The sequence below is a fragment of the Cryptotermes secundus genome, unplaced genomic scaffold, assembly GCF_002891405.2.
Source record: "Cryptotermes secundus unplaced genomic scaffold, Csec_1.0 scaffold1257, whole genome shotgun sequence".
Classification (NCBI taxonomy): Eukaryota; Metazoa; Arthropoda; class Insecta; order Blattodea; family Kalotermitidae; genus Cryptotermes; species Cryptotermes secundus.
The window spans coordinates 501,191-514,480 of record NW_019745105.1 but is presented as its reverse complement, the minus strand read 5'-3'; positions in this window follow the sequence as shown (position 1 = coordinate 514,480).

Here is a 13,290-nt window from a genome sequence, read left to right as displayed (position 1 = left end):
TTGACCGTGTCTCACGGTGTTGTCGCTTGCAGATTTACTTATACTTCTTCAACCCTGAAGATGGGGGCGATACGTTCCTCCGAAACGTCGGTTAACACCACATATACACGGTGCCAAATCCCAGAAGACTGCTTTCTCCCATTTTAATATTATCCACCCACCTACACCTTTGTCTTCCCAGTGGTCTCTTTCCTTCTGACTTTCCTACCAATATTCTATATGCATTCCTCGTCTCCCCCATTAGTGCTATATGCCCTGCCCACCTCATCCTCCTTGATTTGATTATTTTAATTATACTTGGAGAAGAGTAAAAGTTATGAAGCTCCTCATTATGCAGTTTTCTCCAACCTCCTGTCACTTCATCCCTCTTCGGTCCAAATATTCTCTCAACACCGTGTTCTCAAACACCCTCAGTCTATGTTCCTTGCTTTCCTTTGTAATATTTTGTAATAATACCAGTATACTTTGAAAAATATTCTCTCAGATGATATTACGGAAGATGAATGAGAGAGCTAACTGTTTAGAGGTTTATATGCCCTGCTTACATAATTGTCTTTCTAGCGTTCTATATGAAGAATCAGAAGTTAAGGTAGGCTGTTTTTCACTCTTCGTTGTTTAAGAGTGAAACATGACGTATTCCATATTTCGCTAGACCTATTTCGTTGCGTAAGAAACACGTACTGTATATTGAATTTTCAAATTAATTGGCTATACATGTAACAAAGAAAATACCCCGTTATATGCACGGATTATCCTTGTTTACCATATGGCTATACTAGTGGCTGGTGGAGTTTAAACGAAAGACACAACAAAAATTGAAATATAGCCGTGTAAATAAAGAACGCCGAAAATGAGGATTCGAACTCCATCCAAAACCTCACCGCAATATTTGCAAATAACTAAGAAGCATGTCTTAAATCAGTATGACGCCTATGTGGTCTAGTGGTCAGAGTTCCTGGCTACAGATCCAGAGGTCCGGGTTCGATTCCCGGAGCTACGAGATTTCTTCTGAGAAGTAGTGTGTCTGGAAAGGTTTCCACTCAGCCTCGTGAGGATAATTGAGGAGCTATTTCAAAAAAATAGCGACTCCGGTATAGAAACCCGAGATTAACGGCCGTGGGGATCCTTTGCGTTGACCACGTGACACCCTCTTTCCGCAAAAGCTGGCACTAACTTCGCCGAAAAGAGATGGTGACTTTGTCGGTGTAGTTCGCTTGCGGACTACAGGACATGGAGTTTGTCTTCAGTCAGTATTTGCAAATGTGCAGAGCACATGGATGTGTACACCTAGCTGAGACGTACGGAAGAGGAAAATGAGAGAAAGCAGCCAGGAAACGCTTAGGTTGTTAACGTGTATTTATACAAGCGAGCGCGCTTGCGCCTCTGTATTAAATGCATTTACGTTTATTGAATCATATATTACTCATTTACTGTAAATTAAGGCTAGATTATAATATCGATACAAGACGCCAAGATAATTATGAATAGTAGCGGGAACAGTCGTCACCTATATAGATATAATCTCTCATTACTCACATGAATTAAATGCGAGCAATAACCAATAGTACATTTTCACCTTAAGAAACGGATCGCAAACCTCCTGGAATCGAGTTAAACTTGCCATCATAGAGCAGGTATTGAGACACTGACTAACGCAATCATTTCCGCTCAGAAGCTCTCAAGAATACTTGTCTGACATGTGAGGACAGGTGACAGCGTAGGGCGTCGTGAAGGTGTTCACAGAGGCGAGGAATTACAAATATGGCGTGTGAGTATGCTGAAGAAGCAATCGCCGGCAACCTATTTTCCAAATGTGGGGGCTTCGGTGGGTGGTTACCCAGAACATGAAGTACATTGCTCGGAACTACGTCGCATCTCATGCTGCAAGAGCAGTTATCTCCTTGAGGACTTGAAATCTCACGCAGCCTAAATATTATCCTCCATTTTGTGTGGTTACTTACACATGGAACTGAGCCCTTTTTGAGGAGCCGCAAAATTTGTAGGCCTAGGCCTACCTCCATGAACTTCTCCGTTCACTTCGGCTTTTTTAGATCTTACACATTCGGTGGGACTCCTTGGGCGGGTGATCAGCTCGTCGCAAAGCCTCTACCTGTACCCAAACTAAACATCCATGCTCTGAGTAGGATTCGAACCCACGATCCCGATTTCTAAGCGACCGAAGACAGTACATGCCTTAGAACGCTCGGCTACCGTGACCGGCTTTTGTGTGGTTATGGACCTTAATTTCTCCCACTCTCCAGAAATTTGCTGTATTTTGATTTGGAAGAAAGTAAGTTATAGTATATAGTGAGGACATTCATAATTTATATTCTACGCTGAACGCTCTTAGACTGAATAAATCCAGGAGGCTGAAGTGCAAGGAATATTGAGCACGCGTGGTGTAGCCGGACAACTGGAAGGAAAGAGTGGATTCTGCAGAGCAATATTATAAATGGATCTTACAGAGCAAAGTGGCGTGATGGAATGGATTGGAACGAACTGATTCAGAGGATGGTCTCAGACACGCTGTTGCAGATGCAGTAAAAACTCCTCATTTTGCATTAAGGGAAGGTAGATAACTCCGAGCACGAAGCAGGGACGCTACTCACTCAATTCCGATGTTCCGTGCATTTGCCTCCAGCGACAGAGGAAAACTACAAAGACCTTAGGATAGCCTGCATCCTCACCAATACTCGAACCTAGGATCTTATTAATATTATACAGGAATACCATAGCTCTGTGTGGGATTTAAGATTCTTGTGATGCTAAATATTAACATTACTGTATTCGGAGATTGGACACCATGCAGTTTGGTTGTTAGTTAACAACGTTTCGGGCGAACTTCCTGTTTCCATCTTCATGGTTAAAGAGTTCCTGAAGATGAAAGTAGCAGGTTCCTCCTAATCCTTGATACGTATCTACGGAAATACACTGCGACACATCGTGGAACACAGTATCCTACTAATCATTCAATTCAGACGTTCATTGCTAGGAATCGAATTTGGATTGTTAATAACGGGAGGGCACTAAGACACTTTCTTATGCTCTTTGCGTTTGGCCTTGCTTCCTGTTAAGGTAGAACTAATTAGGCAGCCACCAGTGTGTGCATGTGTGGGTGGTCCACTAAAGACCCCAAAATAACTCGCACCATATACTGACGTCCTCAGGAATCGACGTTAGTAACTTTAGAAATATTTAAAGACTGGATGACATTAATTCAGTTGGTAATCCTTTTATCTTTTACTACTAGCGGAGATATACTTCTTTTAAGATAGAAGTAAAACACTGAAGTTTGTTGGCAAAGTAACCTGGCCTTGTCTCCAATTTATTTTATTTGGCAGTCAGGAAATTTGTTTGCCCTCGTTGTTCCAGGCTTGTGTCACGAGGACTGAGACTGAGAGTTTTCGAATGTTTTTCTCTCCTTCTCTCTTTAGCTTATAGAATGAAGGTTTTAAAAATATATCAGACATAATTCTGTCAAGGTCATGGACACGACTGCTGCAAACCATCCTGGCCAATACTGAAATAGAACACAAACACGTATTATTATTATTATTATTATTATTATTATTATTATTATTACTGCTGGTAGCAAATTTAGTGAAACCTGCTGGCAGTGCTCCGAACAAATTAAACCCAGCCTGACTCCATCATATGAGACGACAAACAGCGGCACACTTGTCCCCCACTGCGCGTGAATATGAGGTTTCTTTAACATAGGTTTATTCCACTTAGTATCTCGTCCTATAATTTAACAGAAAGGAAAATCATAACTGGCAAGAACATTCATTTGTCACAATCGAAATTTCTAGTATTTCTCACTTCATAATTTTAGAATAAATGTCAAGAAATAATTAATATCTTAGGATGAAATTATGATAGATATATTTAAAAGTTGCTAATGACAGGACACTTCTGGCCTTTTGTAGACTGTCCCGGGTGTTTATGATGATGGAGAATTTGGTGGAATGAAGATTGGCAGGGGAAACCGAAGTACTCGGAGAAAACCTACCCCAGCGCCACTTTGTCCACCACAAATCCCACTTGACCAGACCCAGGATCGAACCCCGGGCCGACGAGGTGAGAAGCCAACGACTAACCGCTTGAGCTATGACGCGGGAACTCTGAATAGGAACCATATTACGAACGGAAAATTACGCTCAGCCAGGCTCATCTGACTTCGTCTGCATATTAAAACTGTCGGATCCAATCGAATATTAAACTGGTAATTGATTTGATAAATACCGGACTCGTATTGATAAGGAGTTCCTTTTAAGGAATATTAAATTTACAATCTAATGAGATACAAAGACGAATTTAAAATTATTTTCCTTAATTTGAAATTGCTAGATCTTTTCAAATTCGGCTGGAAAGATAATATTACAAATAATTCCAGACGCGAATCATGGTATCTCAAAAATTGTGTGTGGTACATAGGAAAGGAGTTTCACTTCAGAAGTGTTCTGCCCTGTTAGATATCGATATCATAAAAATTACTCATGACGTCACTAGCTGTGATTTATCCTCGAACGTCGAGACACGGGGACGATTTATAGTTTCTGTGCTACTAATCGGGTAACATTCCAGCTGAGGATATTATTATAGTCGCGATGTTTAATAGAACGTTTACTATAATCTTCTTTGCAAGTTTTCATTTTTCTTAACATTTTTCGATAGATCCTTGCAAGATACAAATTGCGGGCCCTCGTCATTCTACATGACTTTCCTCAAATTTATCCTTTTTGAGGGAAACGCAAATAACTGGAAAGTAGCAAGGCATGTGGACACCAAATTGAATATCATTACAGATGTAATAGAATATTACCATGGTAACCCGTTGCCATGGATTATCAGCTGTCAAGTTCAGCCATCACTTCTGGATGATGCTGAGGGGAGAAACAGACGAGTGCTGTATTGAACCCAATCTGCTTCTTGGTAATCACGGAGAATGTAGCTTCTAAGTGGTGTGTGCTGTATTACATTACATATGTTGCTAGGCCTACGTAGGGAAACATATGTATACTAAATATATTTTATTGTTGCTTGATACCAGAAAATTAACTGGTAGACTAACAGCTCGATTAGGCTTCAGATTTCATTTTTACGTAAAGTTTTGTCCGAAACTAGATTTACTTGCTGGATGCTATAGCATCCACGAGATCTGTTGAAACCATTACCACAGTTTGTGACAGGAAGCGATGAAAGGCCGGGAGCAAGAGACCGTCTCCGGGCGACATTCAAAGCCTAGACTTCGCGAATGCCAGCGCTAATTGTTAACAGCTTCAACGCAATGTTCGAATTTAACCGTCTGATTATAATTGTTAAAATTAAGTGTACACGCGGTAGCGCAGTGCGTTGAGGCAATAAAGCCAGAAGCCGGAAGGTCGCGGGTTTCATTTCCGATGAGGTTACTCGAATTTTCAATTGACCTAATCCTTCCAGCCGCACTATGGCCTTGGGGACGACTGAGGCTCTAACATAAATTAGTACCAGGAATATACCTAGGGGTATAGTGCGGCCGGCGAGTAAGGTTAACAGTTTCACCGCGAATCTGAGAGTCAGTTGTCTGGAAAATATGCGAGCGTAAACGTCACACAAACCTATGGGCTTCCACGACCTGTTACAGAGATAGCTTTGCCTTTTAGGAGCCGAGGTAGCGTAGTGAGTATAGCGAATGGAAGGCCGAGGGATTGGGATTGGTAAAGAATTTTCTCCACGTAGTCCATACCTACACTGGGGCTCACCCAGCCTCCTATACAATGGGTACCGGGGGCTCTTTCCTTGGGGATGCCAATCCTGAGCCAGAAAAATTAAAATCCATACCATCCCATTCTATCTCTCTAAGATCCATTCTAATATTGTCCACCCACCTACACCTCGTCCTTCCCAGTGGTCTCTTTCTTTTCTGGCTTTCCCACCAATATCCTATATGCATTCCTCGTCTCCTCCATTCGTACTATATGCCCTGCCCACCTCATCCTCCTTGACTTGATCGTTCTAATTATACTTGGAGAAGAGTGCAAATTGTGAAGCTCTTCATTGTGCAGTTTCCTTCAACCTCCTGTCACTTGATGTCTCTTCTGTCCAAATATTCTTCTGAAAACCCTGTTCTCAAACATCCTTAATCTACTTTACTCCATTAATGTCAGAGACCAAGTTTCACACCCATTCAGAACCACAGGCAAAATTAGAGTTTTGTATGCTTTATTTTTAAGTTTTCGGACATCAGACGAGAAGGCAAAAGTTTCTAGACTGAATGGTAGCAAGCATTACCCGAGTTCAATTTCCTCTCAATTTCCTCCTGAATCAGGTTTCAATCTGTTATCGTTCCAAAATATCTCAATTTTGCGACATTTTCAAAACATCTGTTTCCTATCTTTATGTCATTGTTTTGCCTGCATTTTGGTTACGAGACAGTAACATATACTTAGTTTTCTCTGTGTTTACTTGTAGACCAATCTCCTTACTTACGTCAATTAAAGTCTGTCTGCTTTTCTTTATGGTATCTGCATTATCACCCAGTAGATTCACATCAGCGGCATAGGCCAACAGATGATATGTCCCGTCTGATTTGGGTCCCACCTGATTTCCCTGGACCTTCCTAATTGCACATTCTAAGGCAAAGTTGAAAAGGAGTGGCGATAAAGCATCTCCTTGTTTTAGACAATTCTGGATACGAAATTTATCAGACAAATATTTACCTATACGGACATTACAATACGTTTCGTTTAAACACATTTTAATCCGCCTAACTTGTTCCATGGGAATCCCAAACTCTATTAGAATATTGTAGAATACTTCCCTCCTAACTGAATCATAGGCTTTCTTGAAGTCTATGAATAGCTGTGTACTGTCTCGTCGTACTCCCATTTTGTCTCCAATATTTGACGAATGCAAAAGATCTGATCTGTAGTTGATCCATTACGTCGAAACCCACACTGATTATCCCCAATAATTTGATCTATATATGCACTTAACCTTGAGAGAATATTGGACAAAATTTTATTCGAAGTTGATAGCAGTGATATACCCTGACAATTACTACACTCAGTTTTATCACTCTTCTTGTGAACTGGCACATAATAGACTCTTTCCACTGACCAGGCAATTTTTCCTTATGCCAAATAGAAGTAATTAGATTATGGATCTTAGAACGTAATATTTCGCCTCCTGCTTGAATGAGTTCTGCCGGAATTTGATCACTACCTGGGGATTTATACCGTTTCAATTTTGCAATTGCACTTTCAAACTCAGAAGGGCTAGGATCATGTACTAACGGCTCAGCTGTATGGATTTCTGTCTGCCTAACATCACGGACCCTATGTACATTCAGTAACTGAGAGAAGCAGTTCTTCCACCTATTCAAAATGTTGTGGGAATCTGCAAGCAGATCACCATTCTCATCCTTCACTAAGTTACTGCTAGGCTGGTAACCCGTTTTAAAGTCATTTATTCCTCTATACAGGTCTCTAAAGTTCTTGTTCATACTTTTCATTGCAAGCTCACCAATTTTGTCTTTCAGATATTCCCTCTTTTTATTCCTGAAATGCCTGCTGGTTTCACGTCTTATATTGTTCAGATTATCCCCATTTAACTCGCTTGGATCCTGTAACAATTGCAATTTGGCCTGCTTTCTTTGATCTAATAACTTTAAGCATCCTTCATCGAGCCACGGCTTATGCTTCTTCGGTTCTTGATATCCTAGAATCTCTTTGCCAGATATTTTTATATTCTCTCTAATAGTTTCCCAAGTTTTATTAATATCCACCTCAGTTTCCAAGTTTTCCAAGGCCGCGAACCTATTTGAGATTTCAACACTATACTGCTCTTTACCCTTTATCTAATTTAATTGCTTGAGATTGAACCTCTCCATATGAACTCTGTGTGTTTCTCTTTTGCGCACTGTTAGTCTTTCTCTAACCTTTGCCACCACCAGGTAGTTGCCAGTGTCACAATCTGCTGCCCTGAATGATCGGACATCAAGTATACTTGAGTGCCCTCTCCTGTCTATCAAAATATGGTCTATTTGAATGTGTATCTTCCCATCAGGAGATGTCCAAGTATCTTTATGGATGTTACTTTTGGCAGTAAGGTTTTTATGTGGCAAAGTTTACTACTCAACTCCATTATCATTACTAATTTCATGCAAACCCTCATTCCCAATTGTTGGTTTGAAAATGTCTTCCCTCCCTACTTTGGCATTGAAATCTCCTAACAAAAATTTCATAGGGTACTTCGAGAATTTATCAAATGCATGGTCTAGTTCTTCATAGAACATGTCCTTTATGTCATCCATTTTATGTTCTTTGTGGCGCGAACATTCATAATGATGATATCACACCAGTGACCTTTTGTATTATATATGATATCTTATCACTAAAGAACTCTATCCTTAGCTGCTGATACGATTCTCTTATGTACAATAAAACCTGTACCTAATTCATGATATTCTTTCCCGTTTCCATAGAAAAATGTACAGTCTCCTGCTGGTGCGATGCCACCTCCATCCATTCTGACTTCCTGTAGTCCCGCTAAATCTAACATATTTTAAGATTTCTTCTGCCACTGCCCTGAGCGAACCTGCCCTATACAAACTTCGAACATTCCAAGTGCCAAATCTCATATCCATTTTCATTAGCTTAGCTCGTTTATCCAAAGAAGCAGCCCAGGTCCAAGGCTTTGTGTTCATTTTTGTTACATGAATATTTCTTACGGTGAAGAATTGCTAGCCCCACACCCAACCTCAAATCTGGTGGACCACCCCTTTTCGGCTGTATGCGACTACATTTTCAATATATTCGCAGCTTCCCTCCAAAACTGGAGGCTGTCTCCTCCATCCACAACCTGAGGACGCGCCATGCCGTGGTGACAGGGACCCCCCTAACATAGGATTTCTATTTGATTCCCCATAATTTTGCTAACGTGCCAGGGCATTCTCATGATAGCGTGTGCATAGTGTGTATGCATGTCATGAAACGGGCATTAATTTAACTTTTCTAGAAATAAAATAATTACTCTGATCCTTACAGTTTTAAATTAGAGAGTCGTGACCGCGATGCAGGTAAGAGTATAAATGGATTCAGAAGCATCCCAGTTTACTTAATACCAGACTATGTTCCAGCCTTAAATCGAAACGCCCTCAGGTTAACCCTCCCAACCCATTTACATCTCAAATGGTATTTTAATTAACGTTACTCAATTTACCGATATTTTATGTTTCATACAGAAGCAATCTCAAAGAAATCACGCAGGACTGTACATGTTGAAGAGACATAGATAAGAAAATACGTCTCAAAGATATAAACTGCGACATCAGCTTCAACGAACTGACTCAGTGTTGGACACAGTGACGTCATTTTGTGAAGTGAAAATGTCTTGAGAGCCGTGAAGTATTTTTTAAATAGGTCATTGTAATATTAAATTATTTTACAATAAATCACTTCTATTATAAAAAAAAAGTTAAAAATTTTAACAGCATTCGTAACGAAAGTTAAACCTATGGAGACAAAGTGTGCTGTGGATAGGCCTATTGATATGGACTATCAGATAAGTAAGGGGTAGGAGTTCGTGAGAGAATAGAGCAGGATAAACCCGAAAATGATAAAAAAATTTTAGGGACAATAAATTTCGAATGTTTCCGTCCCTTTACTCTTCAGGAGCATGTCATCTCAAGCTGACGCCGCCGGAATCACATTATTGTAATAAGCTACTGCTCCCCTTCACTCCTCCTCGTCTCCTTCCCTGTCACTCTGCATCTTTGCCTTTTATTCCACTGTATAGAACTTAGAGAACTGAATATCAATTTCCAGCCATTCTGATTTCTTTGTACGCTGATCCACATTCCAGAAATAGTTTTTAAATATTGTATTAACCGTACCCGCTGCATCCTATTCCTTTCACGTCAGCAGTAAAAATGCCAAGTATGGCGGCGAGACATATTGGGTAGTAAAACTGCCCAACACGTAGCATCCAGGAGAAGTCTTTGGGGCACGGAACACGGCTGAGGGCTTATTGAATTACAAGACAACGCGTTACAAATGAAGCGCAATTTCAATCACTTCTTGAGGTATAAACCCGAATCTGATGAGATATATCCAAGAAATATTCTTGACCGAAACACTGTTACAGAAGATCGTCCTTCGACACCCTGCAACATGAGGAGAGAACCTAGATGAAGAATGCTCAAAGTTCCCCCTCCCCCAAATAATCTGGGTGAGACTGGTGCTTGGATGACCATGGCCAGCCACGAGCTGGACAAATAAGGGATCGGTGTTAAATTTCCTGCAGAGCCATACTCTACGTCCAGAGGTGCTCTGGGTCCATGCAGCTTCTACCTCAGTGGACACTGCCTGCTCCTCACGGAGACCTACATACATCGGCATGAAAGTGAAGCCGGTCACACACTTGGATCTGTTGCCAACCTTAAGCATGTGACTTCGGGGCTTAAGAAAGCAAAGGGATATCTTTGCTTTTTCCTGCCTTTCTAAATAGTAAAATCCGCAATGTGCAGTATGTCACAAAGATATTTATATTAGTGTATAAAGTAAGTGACATGCCTGAGACGTAAAGTGCAGCCCATCAACTGAACGAAGATATTTTGTAGGCTTGTCGAGTGTTGACTTCAGAAGAGTCGAGAATGAATTGGTTCAGGCGGGCAGTACTGTGCTTACTGTGGAGTTGAAGTTCTTTAAGGACAGTTATTTCCGAATGGATGTTGACCGAGTTATATCTCTTACTTGTTTAGCTTTTATGCATTAGGCACTATGTCTTGTTCTGATTCATAATTCATTCTTTTCGTTTCGATGAGCTCCTTTGATAAGAAATGTGCTCATTTTAAACAATTTATCTACATGTGAGATCACAATACAGCGGTTATACGCCTACAAAACTTGCATCCATATCTCGAGTACGATTGGACCCGACTATAGTACTATTTTTTTATTTGCTAGTGGGGTGGGACTAAGTCCCTTGTACTGCTGCCATTTCTGGCCTATTGTACCAGCCCCAGATGATAGGTGAGGGTGACTGTGGAGCAATTGGTGGAATGAAGATTGGCAGGGGAAACCGAAGTACTCGGAGAAAACCTGCCCCAGCGCCACTTTGTCCACCACAAATCCCACTTGACCAGACGCTGGATCGAACCCGGGCCGCCGCGGTGGGAAGCCAGCGACTAACCGCTTGAGCTATGGAGCGGCCTATAAGACCATTAGAGTTTGGGAGTGGTCTAAAATTATGAGCCTGATATCACAGACCAGCAGATTATTCACAGAACCCTTATTCGCAAAAATAGCAAAATATCTTACAAAGACAGAGAAAACTAATACAAACCCGAAGAGCACTATCTTATGTGATGTAACGCCGTGTAGTCAGTTGAAAGTCAGCCAACTTTGTGATCTTTATGATCTAAGGGTAATTCGAGCAGTAAATCACTAAGCAGGCTTCCTTTGCCACCTGCTTTCCCGCTGGTTTCTTGCTCAGGTGACTCTTCGCTCCCGAAGATGGAGACGATATTTTCCTCCGAAACGTAAGCTGACTTTCAACGGACTACAAAACCGTTATATGCAAAATGCAGTACTTTTCATAACCACTGCTGTGAGAACCTCAAAATTTACAGAATTCTAAATCTGTTAATTATTTGTGAGAATACATATTTTAGTAATGTATAGGTTTGAACATTAGAGAGTAATTACTTTGCACCGAATTGCGTGCATCTGCGCTGTCTACTTTCGCACACGTACCGAAAGTCGCATTGCTGTGGGTGATTGTTTCAGGGCAATGCAGCAGAACAGGCACTTCGATTTCACACAAATGTGCAAGCTCGTTAGAGCGGGATACAGCGGGGTTTAAATATGATCCCATTTCTATTTCTGTCGCTTTTAATTGGTTGTTGAAAACTCGAATCGCCAGTTCATGACAATAAATATTGGGAACCGAAATGGCCGGCCTGACTTGTGGACATTTCGTGGTGCCAATCATACTTGACAGCTGTCAGTAGGGTGACAATTCTATTCCCCTACGAATATACAGAATTTCCGCACAGCATTTTGAGTGTCACATGGGAACTGGGGGAAGACTGTACTGTCAAAAATACATCCAAGTACATCATGACTATTAAAATGTTTCCTAACACCATGCATGTCACAGGGGGCTCTCATTTGTAGTATTTAATGTTGTACAGTTCTTTTTCGAGGGTTATGTAACGATGCTTTTTTTAGTATCGATGGATGTTAAGATGGTAGATGACTTGGCCTAATGGAGGTACTTTCCAGATATTTACATGGAAGGGCTGAGGAAAACTACGGACAACCTCAATCAAGGTGATCAATGTCCTTGCTGAAATTCGAACCTAACACTTTCTGTGCAAAAGTCTAGTGCGTTACCTCTGGACAAACATATTCCTTCTGTACAGGGGAGCTGATTATTGATTGTGTTACTAATTTCAGTTTTTCACCATGATTAACTGTTGATGTTAATCCTGTTCTCGGGTTGTTATATGCCACATGGATTAGAGCGACGTTGTAGACGTTTCGAAGGCAGATGCTGCTTCCATCTTAGGGTTAAAGTGTCCAATGTGGATGTATTTCTGTGTGTGTGTGTGTGTGTATAAGGGTTTATATGTCAAAAGAACCACGAATGGAAGTACTGGGTTAATGCGAACAATAGAGCAGAAAATGTTTACAACTGCTCTTTCTAGGGGTTGAGTTGTGCAACAAAACACCACCCTGAGCGGTCACACGTCCAAGTTAAGCAGCGTTATGCCTGGTGAACATAGACAACATCATTAAATGACAGATTTAAAAAAATTAATTTAAAAATTCGATCCTTTATAGCAGGGGTCTCCAAACTTTTCGAAACGCGGGCCGCATTAGGTAATTCAGCACTTTCAACGGGCCGGATAAAATGAGAAATTAATAACTCTAGGTATATGAGTTTTATTGAAAGCACAGAATTTCATAAACTATATACAAAGTACGTGAGAATAAATTATAGTATATTAATGACAACAGAGAGTAGCAGCAAATGCTCATATTTTCATCACAAATTATAATAAAACAATTATTGTGAATGATGGAACTCTTTTTGCTTTCTTAAAATCTGATTAAATTGAGGTTCAAATTTTGAAACGCTAATCACAAGTAGCGACTTTAAATGTTCATCGGATAAATTTTCCCTGTATTTTGACTTGATGTACTTCATCTGGGAAAAAGCTTGTTCACGCAGATATGTCGTCCCAAAAATGGAGATAAATTTACAAGTCGGCCGTCGTAGAATGGACTAAAGTTCCGGTAG